At 42.2% G+C, this 24,094-nt stretch overlaps 1 protein-coding gene across 2 annotated transcripts in view; it reads left to right on the forward strand.

Annotated features, from left to right (window-relative positions):
• LOC111951301 (chemokine-like protein TAFA-5) overlaps nucleotides 1-24,094 on the forward strand; it is a 201,047-nt gene that overhangs the window by 110,178 nt on the left and 66,775 nt on the right. The window lies entirely within an intron of this gene.

Below are 24,094 nucleotides of genomic sequence, written 5' to 3' on the forward strand. Positions count from 1 at the left end.
ATGGAGGGAAAGGAGGAATTTGAATGTCAGTTAACCTCACCTCGTCAACAGCCAGTGAAACTGCAGGGTGCCAAATTCAAAACAACAGAAATCCCATAATTTAAGTTCCTCGAACATACAAGTATTTCACACCATTTTAAAGATACACTTGTTGTAAATCCAGCCAAAGTGTCAGATTTCAAAAAGGTTTTACGACGAAAGCACACCAAACGATAATGTTAGGTTAGAGCCAAGTCACAGAAAAAGACAGCCGAAGAGAGGAGTAACAAAAAGCAGAAATAGAGATAAAATTAATCACTAACCTTTGATAATCTTCATCAGATGACACTCATAGGACTTCATGTTACACAATACATGTATGTTTTGTTCGGTAAAGTTCATATTTATATCCAAAAATCTGAGTTTAGGCGGGACGCTACTGTCTCACTTGGCAAAAAGCCTGAGAAAATGCAGAGCGCGAAATTCAAATTAATTACTATAAAAATCAAACTTTCATTAAATCACACATGAAAGATACCAAATTAAAGCTACACTGGTTGTGAATCCAACCAACATGTCAGAATTCAAATAGGCTTTTCGGCGAAAGCAAACGATGCTATTATCTGAGGATAGCACCATTGTAAACAAAGAGAGAGAAGCATATTTCAATCCTGCAGGCGCGACACAAAACGCGGAAATAAAAATATAATTCATGCCTTACCTTTGACGAGCTTCTGTTGTTGGCACTCCAATATGTCCCATAAACATCACAAATGGTCCTTTTGTTTGGTTAATTCCGTCGATATATATCCAAAATGTCCATTTATTTGGCGCGTTTGATCCAGAAAAACACCAGTTCCAACTTGTGAAACGTGACTACAAAATATCTCAAAGGTTACCTGTAATCTTTGCCAAAAAATTTCAAACCACTTTTGTGATACAACTTTAGGTATTTTTTAACGTAAATAAACGATCAAATTGAAGACGGGATGATCTGTGTTCAATACAGGATTAAAACCAACTGTAGCTAGCTTTCTGGTCATGCGCTTCTAACAAACAGGACACTTCGAGTGACCCTCCTTCAAGATGGCCGTACTTCTTCATTACACAAAAGAATCGGGGTTTCGCCTGCTAACTGTCCTCGGGGTTTCGCCTGCTAAATAAGTTCTGTTATACTCACAGACATGATTCAAACAGTTTTAGAAACTTCCGTGTTTTCTATCCAAATCTACTAATAATATGCATATCTTATCTTCTGGAGATGAGTAGCTGGCAGTTTAATTTGGGCATGCTTTTCATCCAAAATTCCGAATGCTGCCCCCTACCCAAGAGAAGTTAAACAGACAAATGGTTGAAAAAGTGATTATTTTGGCAGTTTGAGAGCACGTCATGGTTTATTTTTGGTAACAGTGTTACAAAATAACAACTTGAGCATTTTCCTTAAAAACCCAAAGTTCCTTATTAGCAGCAGTTGGCAAAATCCATTTTGAACACAAAATTATCTTGAGAGGGACTCCTTGAAGAACAGAAACTAAGCATCTGAGATTCTCCTATTCTCCAATGATATTCTCAACACTTCCACTATCTCTATCAACACTTCTACTCCCTGGAACGTTGTCAGTGAAAATACTGGAGAACTGTCGAGTGTTGAGCCATCACTGCTTTCTCTCCTACCAAAGACAGACGAGAAAACTCGAACTCTAAGGAGAACTCTTCGAAGCCTTCTGAATGTGTTTCCTGGACCTAATGCAATGTTATTTCTCTAGGGAAGTTATATCAAAGTTGCTTTATGGTGGGTTTACAAAAAACATATGGTGTAGGTTGTTTTCTGTATGACAGGCAGAAATATAATACACAAAGAAACCTGCATGCTTTTCCCTTCAGGGACGTCTACTGACATGTGACACAGATATTAGCATAGAAATAAAAAGTGTGGTATGCCATATCGCTCGTTTCCACTCACTTCTCTTCCCATCTGTTAACATTACACCTCTCTTTCTTTTAATTTGTTTATGCTGAATTTCTCAGATTCATAAAGTTAAAAAATAAAATAATCCTAATGGAACTAGCTATACATTCAGAACATGAACATGATACATCATCAAGTTATATACGTTTCTAACAGGAGGAGTTGACATGAAATTCCACGAGAGTCAGCAATATCCTCTACTTCCAAGAATAACCTATGCATCAGATGATCTAGCAATGATGCAGTTTGAAGGCACCAGACAAAATGGCTTCCTCCTTATCCTCCTCTTTAACAAACATTATTAAAATCAAATCAAATCAAATCAAATCAAATTTTATTAGTCACATTCACATGGTTAGCAGATGTTAATGCGAGTGTAGCGAAATGCTTGTGCTTCTAGTTCCGACAATGCAGTAATAACCAACAAGTAATCTAACCTAACAATTCCACAACTACTACCTTATACACACACACAAGTGTAAAGGGATAAAGAATATGTACATTAAAATATATGAATGAGTGTGGCTACAGAACGGCATTGGCCAAGATGCAGTAGATGGTTATTAGAGTACGGTATATACATATGAGATGAGTACTGTAGGGTATGTAAACATAAAGTGGCATAGTTTAAAGTGGCTAGTGGTACATGTATTACATAAGATGCAAGATGCAGTAGATGATATAGAGTACAGTATATACATATGAGATGGGTAATGTAGGGTATGTAAACATTATATTAAGTGGCATTGTTTAAGTGGCTAGTGGTAAATTTTACATAATTTCCATCAATTCCCATTTTTAAAGTGGCTGGAGTTGAGTCAGTATGTTGGCTAGCGCCGCCTAATGTTAGTGGTGGCTGTTTAACAGTTCTGATGGCCTTTGGATAGAAGCTGTTTTTCAGTCTCTCGGTCCTGCTTTGATGCACTGTATGACTCGCCTTCTGGATGATAGCGGGGTGAACAGGCAGTGGCTTGGTGGTTTGTTGTCCTTGATGATCTTTATGGCTTCACTGTGACATCGGGTGTGTAGGCTGTCCTGGAGGGCAGGTAGTTGGCCCGGTGGTGCGTTCTGCAGACCTCACTACCCTCTGGAGAGCCTTACGGTTGTGGGCGGAGCAGTTGCCGTACCAGGCGGTGATACAGCCCGACAGGATGCTCTCGATTGTGCATCTGTAGAAGGTTGTGAGTGCTTTTGGTGACAAGCCGAATTTCTTCAGCCTCCTGAGGTTGAAGAGGCGCTGCTGCGCCTTCTTCACAACGCTGTCTGTGTGGGTGGACCAATTAAATTTGTCCGTGATGTGTACACCGAGGAACTTAAAACTTTCCACCTTCTCCACTACTGACCCGTCGATGTGGATAGGGGGGTGCTCCCTCTGCTGTTTCCTGAAGTCCACAATCACTCCTTTGTTTTGTTGACGTTGAGTGTGAGGTTATTTTCCTGACACCACACTCCGAGGGCCCTCACCTCCTCCCTGTAGGCCGTCTCGTCGTTTGTGGTAATCAAGCCTACCACTGTTAGTGTCATCCGCAACTTGATGATTGAGTTGGAGGCGTGCATGGCCACGCAGTCGTGGGTGAACAGGGAGTACAGGAGAGGGCTCAGAACGCACCCTTGTGGGCCCCAGTGTTGAGGATCAGCGGGTGGAGATGTTGTTACCTACCCTCACCACCTGGGGGCGGCCCGTCAGGAAGTCCAGGACCCAGTTGCACAGGGCGGGGTCGAGACCCAGGTCTCGAGCTTGATGACGAGTTTGGAGGGTACTATGGTGTTAAATGCTGAGCTGTAATCGATGAACAGCATTCTCACATGGTATTCCTCTTGTCCAGATGGGTTAGGGCAGTGTGCAGTGTGGTTGCGATTGCGTCGTCTGTGGACCTATTGGCGCGTAAGCAAATTGGAGTGGGTCTAGGGTGTCCGGTAGGGTGGAGGTTATATGGTCCTTGACTAGTCTCCAAAGCACTTCATGATGACGGAAGTGAGTGCTACGGGGCGGTAGTCGTTTAGCTCAGTTACCTTAGCTTTCTTGGGAACAGGAACAATGGTGGCCCCTCTGAAGCATGTGGGGAACAGCAGACTGGGATAAGGATTGATTGAATATGTCCGTAAACACAACCAGCCAGCTGGTCTGCGCATGCTCTGAGGACGCGGCTGGGAATGCCGTCTGGGCCTGCAGCCTTGCCGAGGGTTAACACGTTTAAATGTTTTACTCACCTCGGCTGCAGTGAAGGAGAGCCCGCAGGTTTTGGTAGGGGGCCGTGTCAGTGGCACTGTATTGTCCTCAAAGCGGGCAAAAAAGTTGTTTAGCCTGTCTGGGAGCAAGACATCCTGGTCCGCGACGGGGCTGGTTTTCTTTTTGTAATCCGTGATTGACTGTAGACCCTGCCACATACCTCTTGTGTCTGAGCTGTTGAATTGCGACTCGATTTTGTCTCTGTACTGGGACTTAGCCTGTTTGATTGCCTTGCGGAGAGAATAGCTACACTGTTTGTATTCGGTCATGCTTCCGGTCACCTTGCCCTGGTTAAAAGCAGTGGTTCGTGCTTTCAGTTTCACGCGAATGCTGCCGTCAATCCACGGTTTCTGGTTTGGGAATGTTTTAATCGTTGCTGTGGGTACGACATCGTCAATGCACTTCCTAATGAACTCGCTCACCGAATCAGCATATTCGTCAATATTGTTGTTGGACGCAATGCGGAACATATTCCAATMCGCGTGATCGAAGCAGTCTTGAAGCGTGGATTCAGATTGGTCGGACCAGCGTTGAACAGACCTGAGCGCGGGAGCTTGTTGTTTTAGTTTCTGTTTGTAGGCTGGAATCAACAAAAAAAACGCACTTCCTGTTCCTACCCATAACCCCTTGCTTCCATCACTTCACCATGAACCAGAATGCGGCATGATGAAGAGTCCCAAGGTGTTCCACGGGTTTTGAGGGTTTCAAAGCTATTGATAACGTTAATTGTTATTGACGTCCTATTAGTATTAATGAGCGATTAACTGAAATTGCATTTTTTCCCGGTTATTAAACAACTAATTGACAGACGTCAGTTCAATTACTTGAATTCCATTCCATTTCATTTGTTTTGTGAGCTCAACACACCATTTTTCTGAAAATAAATCTAATCATTCACGAGAGAAATTAAGTCATGAACTAGAGTTGAAGTCAGAAGTTTACATACACCTTAGCTAAATACATTTAAACTAAGTTTTTCACAATTCCTTACATTTAATCTAAGTAAAAATTCCCTTAAGAATTTGAAATGTCAGAATAATAGTAGAGAGAATGATTTATTTCAGCACATTCCCAGTGGGTCAGAAGTTTACATACTCAATTAGTATTTGGAAGCATTGCCTTTAAATTGTTTAACTTGGGTCAAACGTTTCGGGTAGCCTTCCACAAGCTTCCCACAATAAATTGGGTGAATTTGGGCCCATTCCTCCTGACAGAGCTGGTGTAACTGAGTCAGGTTTGTAGGCCTCCTTGGGATTGAAGTCAGGGCTTTGTGATGGCCACTCCAATACCTTGACTTTGTTGTCCTTAAGCCATTTTGCCACAACTTTGGAAGTATGCTTGAGGTCATTGTCCATTTGGAAGACCCATTTGCGACCAAGCTTTAACTTCCTGACTGATGTCTTAAAATGTTGCTTCGATATATCCACATCATTTTAATTTGTCATGATGCCATCTATTTTGTGAAGTGCACCAGTCCCTCCTGCAGCAAAGCACCCCATAACAGGATGCTGCCACACCTGTGCTTCACGGTTGGGATGGTGTTCTTCGGCTTTCAAGCCTCCCCCATTTTCCTCCAAACATAACGATGGTCATTATGGTCAAACAGTTCTATTTTTGTTTCATCAGGCCAGAGGACATTTCTCTAGTATCTTTGTCCCCATGTGCAGTTGCAAACTGTAGTCTGGCTTTTTTATGGGGGTTTTGGAGCAGTGGCTTCTTCCTTGCTGAGCGGCCTTTCAGGTAATGTCGATATAGGACTCGTTTTATTGTGGACATAGATACTTTTGTACCTGTTTCCTCCAGCATCTTCACAACGTCCTTTGCTGTTGTTCTGGGATTGATTTGCACTTTTCGCACCAAAGTATGTTCATCTCTAGGAGACAGAACGCGTCTCCTTCCTGAGCGGCATGACGACTGCGTGGTCCCATGGGGTTTATACTTGCGTATTATTGTTTGTATAGATGAACATGGTACCTTCAGGCATTTGGACATTGCTCCCAAGGATGAACCAGACTTGTGGAGGTCTACAATTTTTTTTGCAGAGGCCTTGGCTGATTTCTTTAGATTTTCCCATGATGTCAAGCAAAGAGGCACTGAGTTTGAAGGTAGGCCTTGAAATACATCCACAGGTACACCTCCAATTGACTCAAATGATGTCAATTAGCCTATCAGAAGCTTCTAAAGCCATGACATCATTTTCTGGAATTTTCCAAGCTGTTTAAAGGTACAGTCAACGTGGTGTATGTAAACTTCTGACCCACTGAAATTGTGATACAGTGAATTATAAGTGAAATAATCTGTCTGTAAACAATTGTTGGAAAAATTATGCACAAAATAGATGCTCTAACTGACTTGCCAAAACTATAGTTTGTAAACAAGAAATGTGTTGAAAAGGAGTTTTAATGACTCCAACCTAAGTGTATGTAAACTTCCGACTTCAACTGTATATGGGACGCTGGGCTGAAGGGAGTTGTAGTTTGCATTAAGCAACTATTCAACCTAGTTCAGTGCAGAAACGTGGTAATGAATGACAATGACCAAAATCCAATGCGCCTGTTCTTTTCCGGATCGGACAGAGATGGGTACACTCACGCCTGCTACGTTAGGTTAGATACACACAGACCACATATGCCTCCGCATGAGAGAGGAAAGTACACAACACAATGACAAAAGAGCGGGATAGAGACAGTTTGTGAAAGTATGGTTTATCTACTTCGAAAAATGTGTACAATTATTGTCAGCTCTGCAGCATACTTAGGCAGGCAAGCCTAGCTAAATAGGATTACTAAAGACAGTACAGTATGGGGTGGCTATGAGGTAGGGGTAAGGAAGAAAGGAAGAAAGGGGAACATATTATAAGTAAATATGGAACAGTGGAATGCACAATCCTTCTGGAAGATCTAATGAAGGAGAAGATCGCGGACAGGAACAAAAGGAAGAACATGTTTTGAGTGAAGATGGAGTGGTAGATCACACTGAACTTTTGGAAGAGCTACAGAAGGAAATTGAACATAACGAGATTGAGGATGAATTAACTGTGGTGGCGGGTGCGGTAAAGAACGCCGAATTTGAACCTCGTCCTGATGATGACAAAGATTATTCTGGCCCAGTGGGAGAGCAATTTTTGCTTTCTGGCAGATCCATATGTGGTGTCAGGTCGGGTGGAGAAGAGGTTGGGTAATGTTGGGTTGGTGAAAGTGACTCGAAGTGGAATCGTGTAGATTTTTTTATCGTTTCTGCCATCCAGAGGGGGCGTGCACTCAACACCTCGTGACTTGGGACAAGAACTGTGACTTGCTTTCCTATCCGGAGCAGGGCGCCGTTGAAAGAAGTGGTGTAATGTGTTGAGGATGATCAACTGAAGTTAAAGATTCCCGGTGTCTGTGACGCCCGCCGTTTGGTCCGACGCAGACCTGGTGGTGAGCGTGGTGAAACAGAGAAGACACTATCTGTACTACTGAGTTTTGATGCAGTCTTTACCAGATGAAGTCAAGTTAGGATGTGTCAGTTGTCCCGTGAGAGCTTTTGTTCCGAATCCATTACAGTGTTTTATTTGTCAAGTTTATGGTCATGTGGCAGCAGTGTGTAGGAAGGAGATTCCTGTGTAGTATCGGTGGAAAAAGTTGTGTCTGGTGAGAGAAAGGGAGGTTGAGGTTGCCAGGATCAGTGTAGTGCAGAAGGTGTCATATGCTGAGGCAGTGCTAAGAGTAGTAGAGGAAGATGGGTCCAGAGTGAGAGATCCTAAGAGGATCCCTGTGAGTAGGCCGAGGCCAATAGATATTGATAGGAATAACATGTGCTTCAGTAAGGTTGTTTTTTTGGCATTCATTGGTTGTGAATTGTAGCGCAGGAATGGAACGTAAATCACAGAGGATAGATGTTGTGGTGGCAGCTGCAGAGAAGTACTTGGGCGTACGAGATTTTATTGCAGAAGAGTTAGAAGATGTTTTGAATGATAGTGTTTTGTCCTCCCAGGCTGCTGGCCTAGAGTAGGATCAGATAGGTCCAAAGTAGTGGAATAGTGGTGAGGTTTTAATGGGTGCAGGGTTAGTTGGTTGGGCAATTTTTTCACAAAGTGTAATGAATTCATACTACAGGTACACAGCCAATACAGTAGGTGGCGGCATGCATCTATAATATTTGTTTGCGGACCGCCATAATACCAAAGAAGAAGAAATACATTATGATGAGATCAGAGATAACGTTAGATGGTTGTCTGACTGGCTGGCTGGCTGGCTGCTACTGCCTGAGCAGAGATGAGATGCTGACTTTAAAGAAGGAAAAATTATAAAGTCATAAAATGAAACAAAATAATATACACAACTGAAATATTGTATTATTTCATAGTAATTTACAATTTTTCTATATGGACCTGACAGAGAGAATAACATTTTTTCACTGTTTTTGCAATTGAATGTTTACTATTTTTGGCTTTAGAATTTCCATTAAATAGCTGAAATAATTGTAATCTCATTATTTCATAATGCATTTAAATAATTGAAACTGCAACCGACCTCAAAAAGCACTAATCGCTCAGCACTACCTATTCATCCAATTCTCTTTCCATTTCTATTGTGATTAATCAAAAATGCCATGGTAAAGAAGTGCTGTCGGGTTTTTGCAGTGTGCTTGGTATCGTGACTTTACTTTCATTAATCTGATGACTGTTATTTATCGACTCAACTAACTATGTTTAATTGTTACCCGATTAAATTAATCATGGAACAATTAACTCATTACAAATTTGGGGCACCACGAGACCAGTTGTTTAAAGACTTACCATATCCCAAATTAAACTCTAAAGGTCTTTACCTATCACATCCAAAAAACAGTCAACGTATTGATCATAACCTCTTATCATATCATCATTCTGAACAGTCATAACCTCCTGCATCTGCAAAAAAMCCCATTCTTAGTTATGATTCAGTACTACACAAATTGGTTTAATTATGTATTTACTAGCTAACTAAATGATAACACAGAATAACATACACACTTAATATATAAGGAAAACGTCCCTAGCGGACTGACACAACATATGTGATCCGATTCAGGAAACAAAGCGTATGTCGCAAGTCACGACTTCACAGGAGAGCCGTTTAAACATTTTATAAAAACATTTCAAAATGCGTTCTTTGGCAGAAATGCCTTCTCGAAATATGTGAACTTTCATGTGTCTCAGTAACCTTCCCACTAGTCCTGATTGGCTGAGATAATGAGTGGGCTGGACATGCCGAGAGATGAGTTCGGATTGGTCTGCCATATAGAGGGCTTCTGTCTATTTGAGCTCGTCAGTCTGTGTTGGTAATCCTGTTGGACGCCGGTTTATTTTAAATGTATTGTGTAGTGGAGCTGCATAAGTGTTGCGCTCCACTTTCTGGGGAATCAAGTTTTGAAATCAGTGGAATTAGAGTATGATAAGTAAAGAGATGGAGAAAACACCTGTCTCTGGATTACATCTTCAAACTAAGGACTGGCGGTATGGCGTTCCTGACAGGGAGATGCGTCCATCATGCATGGTGATGTATACAGGTAAGATAGTCCAGCGTTAACTAGCTACATTTTCAGATATTACACGTTTCTAATTTTGACAGGAAGTGTTTTTATTTAAAGCTAAAGTGTACTGTTAGCTAGCTGGTTGCCTAGCTGACGTTATTATTCGTATCCCAGAGCCGTATTCATGCAGGGTAGTAACGACATGATTTGGCACTGTGTTCATTGTTGTTTAACTAGCTAACATTGAACCTGGTTGGTTAGCTGCCAGCACTGTGGCATTGTTGGCACTGTGTTCATTGTTGTTTAACTGGAAGATAGGCTAGCCAGCTGTGTCTATGGTTCCCATGATGATTTTAGAAGAGTAGTACAGCGGTCCCACTTAAATTAGCTTTTCTAGATACTTTTCTTATGACAGCTAATCAGCTGAGCTTCTCGCCTCTTCCTCGTGTTGGTATTCAGGGTTCAAACCACTTTGGATGTGAGCTGCAGCTCGACGGCTTTTTGGTCTAAATGTTCATTTCTTTACCAATCCCTTTATGCACTATGGTCGTAAGAGACAGTTCTGTCAGGCTGACATGCTCTTTGACCTCACTCGGGGCGTGGCTACTTACTGTGTAAAGTTTATAGGAGACACATTCTCTTATGGCTCCTAAAATCACATTCCTATCTTTAAAAACCTCCTGATATGACCCATTTGGATCCTCACAGGACAGTCATGACAATGAAATCTATAAGGGTTAATAGTGTCTGTGTTCCACCTACTATTCCCTATTTTTTATTTTTTATTTAACTAGGCAAGTCAGTTAAGAAAATAATCTTATTTACAATCATGACAGATTTTTACTTTGTCAGTTCGGGGATTCAATCTAGCAACCTTTCGGTTACTGGCACAACGCTCTAACCACTAGGCTACCTGCCAGCAGTGTATGTGTAATAGGGTACCATTTGGGATGCAGTTCGTGAATGCTACAAGTAGCTTAGGAGTAGTTCTATGTTTGGAATAGCAGCTGCCATACTTTTTTTGGCACACCACCACTAGCTATTTTAGTCTTCAGTGATACAGGTAACTGCCAAAATAATGGAAACACTTGAGTAAATGAGGGTTCTGGCGGCTCTGTTATGGTGTGGGTTGCATTTTCCTGTTCCACTCAACCCCTTAAAGGGCAAGGTAAACGGCAGTAAATACTAACCTTCTACCCTCAAGCAATAAGACTGTTAAATAGTTAGTCCGAGTAGCTATTGGTTAACTATTTAACTATCTGAGTTGGCTCCTGAGTGGCACAGCGGTCTAAAGCACTGCATCTCAGTGCTAGAGGTGTCACTTCAGACACTCTGGTTCGAATCCAGGCTGTATCACAACCGGCTGCGATTGGAGTACCATAGGGCGGCGCACAATTGTCCCAGCATTGCCTGGGTTTGGCCGGTGTAGGCAGTCATTTTAGATGTGAAGTTGTTCTTACCTGACTTGCCTCGTTAAATAAAGGTTAACCTGTTGAGGACAGAGGGCGCTGTTTTCACTTTGGGGGAAAATCGTGCCCAATTTAAACGGCCTCGTACTCAATTCTTGCTCGTACAATATGCATATTATTATTACTATTGGATAGAAAACACTCTCTAGTTTCTAAAACCGTTTGAATTTTGTCTGTGAGTAAAACAGAACTCATTTGGCAGCACACTTTCTGACCAGGAAGTGGAAAGTCTGAAAATGATGCTCTGTTCAAGGACCTGCCTTTAAATGGGCATGATACGTATGAGTATACATGCACGTCATACACCTTCCCCTAGATGTCAAGAGGAAGTGAGAGAAGAAATGAAGTGATTATCTTGGTCTGAGGTGGAATAAATCCTCTTGGAATGACGTGTCCGCCATTTCCTGTTTTCTGGAAAGCGCGAAGATGAACCTGGAATTGCCTTCTGGAAAGCTGTCGTTATAGGCGAATACTATCTCCGGCTTTGATTTTATTTGATACATGTCACAATATCATCGTAAAGTATGTTTTTTCAATATAGTTTTTTATTATTATTTATTATTATTATTTATTATTATTATTTTATATTATTGTAATTTTTTCGGGACGTTAGGCGTGTTGCGTTGTCTGTGTTTGTTGACGATGGAGAGCTTCGCGCCACTTGGCCAGTGTGCTTGCTAATTCAAGAGGGAAAAACGATGTTCTAAATCCAAATAACGACTGTTCTGGACAAAGGACCCCTTGTACAACATTCTGATGGAAGATCACCAAAAGTAGGACCCATTTTGTGATGCTATTTCATATATCTGTCGAACTGCGTACTAGTAGTTTTGCGCCCAGGTTTTGGCCACTCTCTCGCTATAACATAAGCCTTATGTCGTAATGAAGATATTTTTAGAATTCTAACACTGCGATTGCATTAAGAACTAGTGTATCTATCATTTCCTATACAACATGTATTTTTTTGTAATGTTTATGAATAGYTATTTGGTCAGAATAGGTGAGAGTCTAATAGAAATATCCGCACATTCTGGGAAAAAGATGCTACGTTAGCATAATGGATAACCACTGATTTCAGCTCTAAATATGCACATTTTCGAACAAAACATAAGTGTATGTATAACCTGATGTTATAGGACTGTCATCTGAGGAAGGTTTATGAAGGTTAGTGAAAATGAATATCTTTTGCTGGTTTATTCGCTAACGCTAACGTGCCTATTGCTATCGCTAACGTACCTTGATGATTGAATGCGGCTGTGTGGTAGGCTATTGTAGTAAGCTAATATAATGCTATATTGTGTTTTCGCTGTAAAACACTTAAAAAATCGGAAATATTGGCTGGATTCACAAGATGTTTGTCTTTAATTTGCTGTACACCATGTATTTTTCAGAAATGTTTTATGATGAGTATTTAAGTATTTCACGTTGGTCTCTATAATTACTCTGGCTGCTTCGGTGCTATTTCTGACGGTAGCTGTGATGGTAGCAGCAATGTAAAACTGATTTATACCTCAAATATGCACATTTTTCTAACAAAACATAGATTTATTGTGTAACATGTTATAGGACTGTCATCTGATGAAGTTGTTTCTTGGTTAGTTTGGTTTGTTCTTGGTTAGTTTGGTTGGTTTCGTGCATGCTACCTGTGCTGTGAAAAATGTCTGTCCTTTTTTGTATTTGGTGGTGAGCTAACATAAATATATGTGGTGTTTTCGCTGTAAAACATTTTAAAAATTGGACATGTTGACTGGATTCACAAGATGTGTATCTTTCATTTGCTGTATTGGACTTGTTAATGTGTGAAAGTAAAATATTTCTAAAAAATATTTTTTGAATTTCGCGCTCTGCCTTTTCAGTGGAATGCGGGAGGAGTTCCGCTAGCGGAACGCCGGGGCTAGAAAGGTTAAATTATCAAAAAAATTATTTTAACTAACTCTTTTGACTCATCACATATGCTGCTGTTACTGTTTATTATCTATCCTGTTGCCTAGTCTACCTCAATTACCTCGTAACCCTGCACATCAACTCGTTACTGGTACCCGGTGTATATAGCCAAGTTATCGTTACTCATTGTGTATTTATTCCTTGTGTTATTCCTCTTTTTTTCTCTCTCTGTATTGTTGTGAAGGGCCCATAAGTAAGCATTCCACTGTTTGTCTACACCTGTTGTTTACAAAACATGTGACAAGTTTTATTTTATTTTATTTGACCTAACGTAGCAGGTGTAAAATAAATGCCTGAAACTAGATTCCATAGATGAAAGTCTTGATGAGAAGAAAAAAAACACTTTCGGGGGAGGTTCTCTTCTGCACTGTTCAACCAATCCAGTAAATATAGAGGAGTTAAGATGGAACGTCGCCTTGTTAGCTTCCAAAAGCGGAAGCTCTCTTTCCATCTCCCCTGAAAACCGGCCCATCGGTTTTCGGTGGAGATTCGGCAGAGGCTAGTAAATACACAGCCATTCTGATCACCTTCAACCTATGGTGAATAATTTCTATCCTTATGGGCGTGGACGGCAATGCCCCCATCCACAGGGCACGAGTGGTCACTGAATGGTTTGATGAGCATGAACATTTTGTAAACTATATGCCATGGCCGTCTCTGTCATCAGATTACCCAAATGAACACTTATGGTAGATTCTGAGTCTGTAATACCAACATGTTTCAAGGAGACCACCATAGTCTCTGTGCCCAAGAACACTAAGGTAACCTGCCTAAATGACTACCTACCCGTAGCACTCACGTCTGTAGCCATGAAATGTTTTGAAAGGCTGGTCATGGCTCACATCAACACCATTATCCCAGAAACCCTAGACCCACTCCTAATTGCATACCGCCCTAACAGACCCACAGATGATGCAATCTCTATTGCACTCCACAATGCTGTTTCCCACCTGGACAAAAGGAACACATATGTGAGAATGCTATTCATTGACTACAGCTCAGCGTTCAACACCAGAGTGCCCTCAAAGCTCATCACTAAGCTAAGGACTCTGTGACTAAACACCTCCTTCTGAAACTGGATCCTGGACTTCCTGATGGGCCACCCCCAGGTGGTAAGGGTAGGTAACAACACATGTGCCACGCTGATCCTCAACATGGGGGCCCTTCAGGGGTGCGTGCTCAGTCCCCTCCTGTACTCCCTGTTCACTCATGACTGCACGGCCAGGCATGACTCCAACACTCTCAGGCCTATGTGCCTGCCTACCCGCCTTTCTAGTGCCTCCCTGCCTGTCTCTCTCTCTCTGCTTGCCTGCCTGCCTCTGTGACATGTACAGCCAATCTATCAGGTGCTGGTTGTGAACATGGACAGACAAGGCACTGGGACTTTTGACAAAGCTTTCAGTACAGACTCAAACACCATCATTAAGTTTGCACAGTGGTAGGCCTGATCACCGACAACGACGAGACAGCCTACAGGGAGGAGGTCAGAGACCTGGCCTTGTGATGCCAGAATAACAACCTATCCTTCAACGTAACCAAGACTAAGGAGATGATTGTGGACTACAGGAAAAGGTGGACCGAGCACGCCCCCATTCTCATCGACGGGGCTGTAGTGGAGCAGGTTGAGAGCTTCAAGTTCCTCGGTGTCCACATCAACAACAAACTAGAATGGTCCAAACACACCAAGACAGTCGTGAAGAGGGCACGACAAATCCTATTCCCCCTCAGGAGTCTGAAAAGATTTGGCATGGGTCCTCAGATCCTCAAAAGGTTCTACAGCTCCACCATAGAGAGCATCCTGACAGGTTGCATCACTGTCTGGTATGGCAACTGCTCAGCCTCCGACCGCAAGGCCCTTCAGAGGGTAGTGCGTACAGCCAGTACATCACTGGGACCAAGCTTCCTGCCATCCAGATCCGTATCCAGGCGGTATCAAAGGAAGGCCCTAAAATGTTTCAAAGACTCCAGCCACCCTTGTAATAGACTGTTCTCTCTGCTACCGCATGGCAAGCGGTACAGGAATGCCAAGTCTAGGTCCAAGAGGCTTCTAAACAGGTTCTACCCCAAGCCATAAGTCACCTGAACATCTAATCAAATGGCCACCCAGACTATTTGCATTACCCCCCCCCCCTTTTACACTGCTGCTACTGTCTGTTATTATCTATGCATAGTCACTTTAATAACTCTACCTACATGTACAGTGCGGCAAAAAAGTATTTAGTCAGCCAATTGTGCAAGTTCTCCCACTTAAAAAGATGAGAGAGGCCTGTAATTGTCATCATAGGTACACTTCAACTATGACAGACCAAATGAGAAAAGAAAATCCAGAAAATCACATTGTAGGATTTTTAATGAATTTATTTGCAAATTATGGTGGAAAATAAGTATTTGGTCACCTACAAACAAGCAAGATTTCTGGCTCTCACAGACCTGTAACTTCTTCTTTAAGAGGCTCCTCTGTCCTCCACTCGTCCAGGCCCGTCTGAAGTTTGCTAGAGAGCATTTAGATGATCCAGAAGAAGATTGGGAGAATGCCATATGGTCAGATGAAACCAAAATATAACTTTTTGGTAAAAACTCAACTCGTCATGTTTGGAGGACAAAGAATGCTGAGTTGCATCCAAAGAACACCATACCTACTGTGAAGCATGGGAGTGGAAACATCATCCTTTGGGGCTGTTTTTCTGCAAAGGGGCCAGGGCGGCTGATCCGTGTAAAGGAAAGAATGAATGGGGCCATGTATCGTGAGATTTTGAGTGAAAACCTCCTTCCATCAGCAAGGGCATTGAAGATGAAACGTGGCTGGGTCTTTCAGCATGACAATGATCGCAAACACACCGCCCGGGCAACGAAGGAGTGGCTTCGTAAGAAGCATTTCAAGGTCCTGGAGTGGCCTAGCCAGTCTCCAGATCTCAACCCCATAGAAAATCTTTGGAGGGAGTTGAAAGTCCGTGTTGCCCAGCAACAGCCCCAAAACATCACTGCTCTAGAGAAGATCTGCATGGAGGAATGGGCCAAAATACCAGCAACAGTGTGTGAAAACCTTGTGAAGACTTACAGAAAACGTTTGACCTCTGTCATTGCCAACAAAGGGTATATAACAAAGTTAATTTCCAAACACCTGAAGGTACCACGTTAATCTGTACAAACAATAATACGCAAGTATAAACACCATGGGACCACGTAGCCATCATACCGCTCAGGAAGGAGACGCGTTCTGTCTCCTAGAGATGAACGTACTTTGGTGAGAAAAGTGCAAATAATTCCCAGAACAACAGCAAAGGACCCTGTGAAGATGCTGGAGAAAACAGATACAAAAGTATTTATATCCACTGTAAAACAAGTCCTATATCGACATAACCTGAAAGGCCGCTCAGCAAGGAAGAAGCTACTGCTCCAAAACTGCCATAAAAAAGCCAGACTATGGTTTGCAACTGCACATGGGGACAAAGATCGTACTTTTTGAAGAAATGTCCTCTGGTCTGATGAAACAAAAATAGAACTGTTTGGCCATAATGACCATCGTTATCAAATCAAATCAAATGTATTTATATAGCCCTTCTTACATCAGCTGATATCTCAAAGTGCTGTACAGAAACACAGCCTAAAACCCCAAACAGCAAGCAGATGTAGAAGCACTCTTATGTTTGGAGGAAAAAGGGGGAGGCTTGCAAGCTGAAGAACACCATCCCAACCGTGAAGCACGGGTGTGGCAGCATCATGTTGTGGGGGTGCTTTGAGGGACTGGTGCAGTTCACAAACTAGATGGCATCATGAGGAATGAAAATGATGTGGATATATTGAAACAACATCTCAAGACATCAGTCAGGAAGTTAAAGCTTGGTGGCAAATGTGTCTTCTAAATGGACAATGACCTCAAGCATACTTCCAAAGTTGTGGCAAAATGGCTTAAGGACAACAAAGTCAAGGTATTGGAGCGGCCATCACAAAGCCCTGACCTCAATCCCAGTTACACCAGCTCTGTCAGGAGGAATGGGCAAAAATTCACCCAACCCATTGTGGGAAGCTTGTGGAAGGCTACCCGAAAGATTTGCCCCAGTTAAACAATTTAAAGGCAATGCTACCAAATACTAATTGAGTGTATGTAAACGTCTGACCCACTGGGAATGTGATGAAAGAAAGAAAAGCTGAAATAAATCATTCTCTCTACTATTATTCTGACATTTCACATTCTTAAAATAAAGTGGTGATCCTAACTGACCAAATACAGAGAATTTCAACTAGGATTAAATATCAGGAATTGTGAAAAACTGAGTTTAAATGTATTTGGCTAAAGTGTATGTAAACTTCCGACTTCAACTGTACATTATGAAAAAATGACGCTGTACCCTGTTACTTCTGCTGAACGATTCTAATTCTTTAGTTATGTATACACTCTTAGAAAAAAGGGTTCCCAAAGGGGTTCTTTGCAGAGGGATATGTTTCGATTAGAAGAACCCTTTTTGGAAGACAAAGGTTCTTTGTAAGTCAAATTGTCATGGAATGAGCAGGTGTTCCTGTTTTGAACACTCAGTGTATGTAATGTATTGTCATAAATAATTACATTTTAAAGGCTAATAATGCTAGTGGGTTCTACACGTTCATAGAGCGTTGTAATAAGAACCCTCCAAAGATAAAAGTTTTCTCAGTAGAACCCTTCACAGAGGGTTCTAGGTAGAAGCATATACAGGCGTTCTTTGAAGAACCCTACCTAGACAGAACCCTCTGCAAAGGGTTCTACCCAGCACCAAAAAGTGTTCCCCAATGGGGACAAACTGAAGAACCTTGTATGGTTCTATTTAGCACCTTCTTTCTAAGAGTGTACCTTCCTCTTTCTCACCCCCGTGCAGCCATGCAGCCCACACTTTATCACCATGTGTAAACACCTAGCCCTTATCGCTCTTTAAGTGTTAACCATTTCTGAGCATCACTGTCAACACATATGATCCAGAGATTATTTCTCTCTCTCTCTCTCTCTCTCTCTCTCTCTCTCTCTCTCTCTCTCTCTTCTCTCCTCTCTCTCTCTCTTCTTTCTCTCTCCTTCTCTCTCTCTCTCTCTCTCTCTCCCCCTCTCTCTCTCTCTCTCTCTCTCTCTCTCTCTCTCTCTCTCTCTCTCTCTCTCTCTCTCTCTCTCTCTCTCTCTCTCTCTCTCTCTCTCTCTCTCCTTCTCTCTCTCTCTCTCTCTCTCTCTCTCTCTCTCTCTCTCTCTCTCTCTCTCTCTCTCTCTCTCTCATTCTCTCTTTTCTCTCTGGAGGGAATATTAACAGATCCTGCTGTGGCTGTGCCTTCCCTCCAAGCTCTGTCCTCTCCCACTCCCTCTCTCTTTGTCCACTCCTTTCTCTCTCTCTCTCTGCCCCTCTCTCTCATCTTTCCTCCCTCCTTCTCCCTTCCTCCTTCTCACTCCCTCTCTGACACTTCTTATTTTGGTAAGAACCACCAGTGGCACTCTGGGTTGCGTTCCGCCACTGTGTGTCTCTCACCCTCTCTCCTTCTTTGTCTCTGTGGCGTGCTGCAGTGCTCCTCGATGCTTTTTTTGATAATCCTCCACGGTCTCGTCTAAAGGGTGGTCTGTTTTGAAGGCCACGTGGCGTGAACAATTAATAATTACTCCTTATGCCTCTTCCTTTTTTTTTACCCCTAAAAGCTTCAGCTCAATTTTACATTTTACAGACAATCTTTCTTATGGGTTTCTTTTCCTTTCCCTTTCACTCTCTTCCTTTCGCTCCATCTCCTCTATCTTCTTGTTCACACCCCCCTCATCTTTTCATCAAGAGAAAATTGCTTTTCTTTTCCAGCTCCATATTTACAGTCGTTTTTATGTCATTGCTTGCATACATGTGATGTGTATGTATAGCTTACTGTGCTTAATCAATACTGTCTTCTTCTGTATGCACAGTTTAACTCATAGTTTTCTCAGTCATTTTATATTGAGATATGATTGCTGGTCCTGTTTCCTGGAATACGTGGTTGATAACAGGAAATTGGTAGCGAAAAGCAGTGGGGTGCTGGTGTGTGTTTCTACAGCAGGGCTAGTCAGCCATGATGGACTGGCAACATGGCATTAAGCATAGCTGAGTGTCAGGGATGTCTGCTGCTGAGGTTATGCAGAGAAAGTGAATTGTGTGTGTGTGTGCGTTGCGTCTAGGGCACCCTTGGATGTGTGCTTAAATGTGATGAGCAGAAAATGGGCAGATCTTTCTGTTCTTCATGCATAAGAGGTCTGTCTCTGCAGTGGTAGTGATCAGATGTGGTAAAGAAGTGTGTGTGTTCATTGGCAAGCATCTATGATATTTAAATCCCAACCTCCAGCCAATGTGAAGGTAGTTCTTTCATTTTGCCTGGAATTATTATGGTGGCTGTGTGGATATAAAAACAAGACCAATGTGATCATTTTTTACTACCCCTCATTAAAGCAGTAAAAGAAACAGCTGCATTTACAGGAGGCAAGAAAAGCAGCGAGCTCATTGTGACTGACATTATAAAACACATAATTAGGCAGTCAATGTGGTATTTCCTTTTATATATTGGTGTGTTAGGAAATTAATCCTCTTATTAATCCTATGCAGTCATCTTTTCTTTATCTGTGTTTTGTATTGTGTAATTTACATTTATTGGCTTGGTTAGCAATTTCATGAACATGTTTGTTTAATAATGAATGTGGTTTGTTAGCGTTGTACAATTATTTCCCTCCACCTGTAATTTGCAGGAATGTTTGAGTGCAGCTGTGTTCAATGGGCTGGATATACCAGCGATATGAGCTTGGTGAAGGGAGAGATAGAAAAGTTGTTGTGTGTGTGTGTGTGTGTGTGTGTGTGTGTGTGTGTGTGTGTGTGTGTGTGTGTGTGTGCGTGTGTGTGTGTGTTGTGTGTGTGTGTGTGTTTGTGTGTGTGTGTGTGTGTGCTCGTGTGTGTGTGTGTTTGAGGAGGAGGTGAGGCAGGGAGATAGGAAGATAGGAAGCAAGGTTGTTTCTCTGTCTCCTCAATGAAACACATCGGAAAGGATATGTTGGATGGATCTGAAGAGGGCCTCTGATGCGTTTGTATGGGTGGGTGTGTGTGTGTGTGCGCATCTGTGTCGGTGCCAGTGTGGGTGTACAAGTGTGTACGTGCTTGTGTCTGTACCAGTGTGTGAGTGCGAGTCATGTAGTATGCGGAGGAACAACCCAACCCACCGTTGTATTCTCTTCTCATCTAATTGTTCTGTGAAGCACTGCAGAGAATTGGAAGTAATGTCCTTGGGATGGTACAGCTAGTTGCTAGCTGCTAACTCCGTCAGTAATACAAACACTTGCTGAACCCTATTCAGTCACTCAGTGTACCCGGACGGCATACATCATTATCCGTCCCTTCAGACATCTGCTCTGCATCACAAATGGCACCCTATTTCCTATGCAGTGCACTTCTTTTGACCAGAGCCCCGGGCCCTGTTTCAAAGTAGAACACTACTTAATAGGAATAGGGTGCCATATGGGATGCAACTCTGGTCCTTGGTACCCTTTACGCCCGTAAAAAAAACTTGTAAGAGCTTGTTACAGGGCAGTGCATGGGGAAGGAAAAATAAATATACAGTGTGTATGTATGTATGTATATTTAGCACAGTAGTGACAAGCCGCGTGAAGAAAAATATAAATGTAGGATAAAAATAAGGCAAATGAATCCTTCACCGGGAGCGGAGGATAAATCACTTAATATGGTTCTGAGACAAGGGCTCCTTCTCTTTCATTGAATTACAGTATGCCGAGTACTGAGCCTATTTTAATAACTAACTGACTCAGTGCACAGCAGCACTGGGCTGAGGTGGCAGTGTGTTAATTTACATATGTGGCATCTTAATGTGACCCTATTGTTACAGGAGGAAAATATTCCTGTAGCACCAGGATCTGAATCGGCCATCACGTTCCTGCAGGAAAAGAATGGCTTCCATTTGAAAGCAAATTCGATCACTTGAATCTGAATGAATGACTCGACTGCCCCGGCATGAAGAGTAAGGATTTCCACGGGTTTCAGTTGCATTTATGTAAATCATAAAGCCCATTTGTGGTAATTTGTATTTTCCTGTGGAGAAAGAAAAACGTTCTGCAACAAAACGGCGATCAAATTAAAATGCCAGACTTGCAGGTGTCACAGTAAGTGACCTCACAGCATAGGGTATGTAGAGGAAGGGACTTCCTATGGTATTTCTTTATTTAGGTTACTTTGCAGCATGGAGTGTGATTTCCCCTTGCCATCTGGAATAGCATGAAGTTGCTTGATCAGGAGGTCAGGGTGGCGTTGTGTCCCTCAGTGGTTTAGGTTAGCATTTGGTTGGAGGGAAAGCTGATTTTAGATTAGGTCAGTGCCTTCTGGAAAGTGTAGGCATAAGAACCACACTGTACCATTGATTCCTCATACAGAGTGTAGATTGAAAGATGGATGCAGGAGTTATAGGGTGTTTGATATAGGGTAAGGTAGACAGAGAGCTTGGGGTTTGGTATTTGGTATTTATTAGGATCGCCATTAGTGGTGATCTACTATAAGCCTGTAGGGCATTGAACTCAGGGTTCTGCCGCTGTCTGAAGCTGAGGCCATAGGTTTAACGCTCAGAGACTTGCTCCCTGTATAGAGCACTTAACCTGGATATAACCTGGATATAGCCCACTCAAAACCCAGCCGTGAAAATGGGTCACATACCAAAATTGGAGCCGCCTACATCATTGTTAGTCACCCTAGATACAGCTACAGTCATGTGTGTTTGACAAATAGTCAGAGTGAGTGATGTTGATGGCAATAATGATGGAGAAGAGGCCTCTCTCTCTCTCTTTATCCCTCTCTCTATACCTATCCCTCTCTCCCCCGTCTCCCTCCACATCTCCCTCTCTCTATCTCTTCTCTGCTGTGTCGCTTTCTCTTTCTCTCTCTCAATTTCCCTCTTTCCCTCTCCCTCCTTCCATTCGCTACTTTCCCCTCTTCAGAGGACAGCAGTCCTAAATGGTCTCTCAAAACAGAAAGTGTCTCACTCTACCGTCAAACTGATACCACTGTCAGTGAGTATTGTGACTCATGATACTTTAGCGCAGTAGCTACAGCAATGACACATTCGATCACACCACACATCACATATTCACTGAACACCAACATCATTGCTACAATTAGCACCGGTTCAATTACTTTATCATCTCCTCTCATCCCTGAAATGCCTCCCACCTAAAAAGAACAGCTAGCTTATCCAAAAATCCAACAGCAACGGACTGGGACAACAGCAACACGGTCAAACATTGTCATTTTGTGTCTGTGTGTGTGCGTAAGTGTGTGTGAGTGTGTGTGTGTGTGCGTGCTTGTGTACTTTCATGCGTGAGTGTGTGTGTTTGTTTCTCTCTCTGTGTGTGTGTGTGCATTCGTGCATTTGTGTGAGTGTTAGTGAGTGTGTGCGAAGCCCAACTGAGGTAGCCGTGAAGGAATTACACCCATCATTAATATTAATGATCTCATTTGCATGGTGACTTGAATACCATTGATGAGCAACATGTTCACCGCCATACGTAGCCCCATTACAGAGATAATGACAGAGGAAGGTTATCCTACACACACAAGCATGTACACTCGCACACAGGCACACACAAAAACACACAGATTGTCACTATTCAATCCTCCATGGCACTATCACATACAGTATATAATACATACAGTATATTGGAAAGATGTATGTTTAAAAAAAAATCATTATTTACTTAGGAAAGTCAGTTAAGATGAAATTCTTATTTACAATGACGGCGTACCCCGGCCAAACCCGGACGACGTTGGGCCAATTGTTGTCCGCCCTATAGGACTTCCAATCATGGTCGGATATGTGTGCTGAACAGATTTGCAATTACAAAATGATACAAGTGAATCATATTCTTCAAGGCTTATAAATAAACCAACATCATCCCTGTACTGTGTACAGTGAATCTGATTTCCACCCTAGTCATCCAAGGCTTTGATTTAAGATCAGACCCCTTCTTACTTATAGATGGTATGATATTCTTGCATCTATTATATGCTTGGTGGAATGGGTGTTGCACTATAAAGGAAATGCATTACGGATTCTAAGAGTGAGGTTTTGTCTCAAATGGCACCCGTTTCCCTATATAGTGCACTACTTTTGACCAGGGCTCATAAGGCTCTGGTCAAAAGTAGGGCACTATGTAGGGAATACGGTGTCGTTTGGGACAAACCTGAGACTGTGTTAGTTCTGAGGAGGACAGAGCAGAGAGACTATTTTAGCAGGAGAATACTACAGTACCTGTAGGAAGCTAGTTATGTCGTTGTGAGACAGAGCAAACTGAACATGAACAGGAACACGGCGCCTAAGGGAGCCAGCCATCCACCAGAGACCTACACCTACTGTAAACTACATAGTTTCTTTCTTTTACAGAAATGTAGTTCTTTCTTTAATCTGTCACAATGAATGAGGTGGCTGAAATGATGGTTCTGTGTTGAAAATCCTGTTGACAGGAGAATGTAAACTGTCACAAACTTGCGGTCTAACCAAGCTGCTAGAATTTAGAACAATCTAGTTGTTCAGGAGGCATTTGGCCAGTCTTGGAGGACAGTGGATATGGTCCTGTGAGGCTCAGTTGGTAGAGCATAGAGCTTGTATCACCAAGGGTAGTGAGTTTGATTGCTGCTGCTACAGTACCAGTCACAGTTTGGACACACATACTTATTCCAGGGTTTTTATTTATTTTTTACTATTTTCTACATTGTAGAATAATAGTGAAGACATCAAAACTATGAAATAACACATATGGAATCATGCAGTAACCAAAAAAGTGTTAAATAAATCAAAATATATTTTATATTTGAGATTCTTTAAAGTAGCCACCCTTTGCCTTGATGACAGCTTTGCAAACCCTTGGCATTCTCTCAACCAGCTTCCTGAGGTAGTCACCTGGAATGTATTTCAATTAACAGGTGTGACTTGTTAAAAGTTAATTTGTGGAATTTATTTCCTTCTTAATGTGTTTCAGCCAATCAGTTGTTTTGTGAC

This window comes from Salvelinus sp. IW2-2015, linkage group LG3, assembly GCF_002910315.2.
Source record: "Salvelinus sp. IW2-2015 linkage group LG3, ASM291031v2, whole genome shotgun sequence".
Classification (NCBI taxonomy): Eukaryota; Metazoa; Chordata; class Actinopteri; order Salmoniformes; family Salmonidae; genus Salvelinus; species Salvelinus sp. IW2-2015.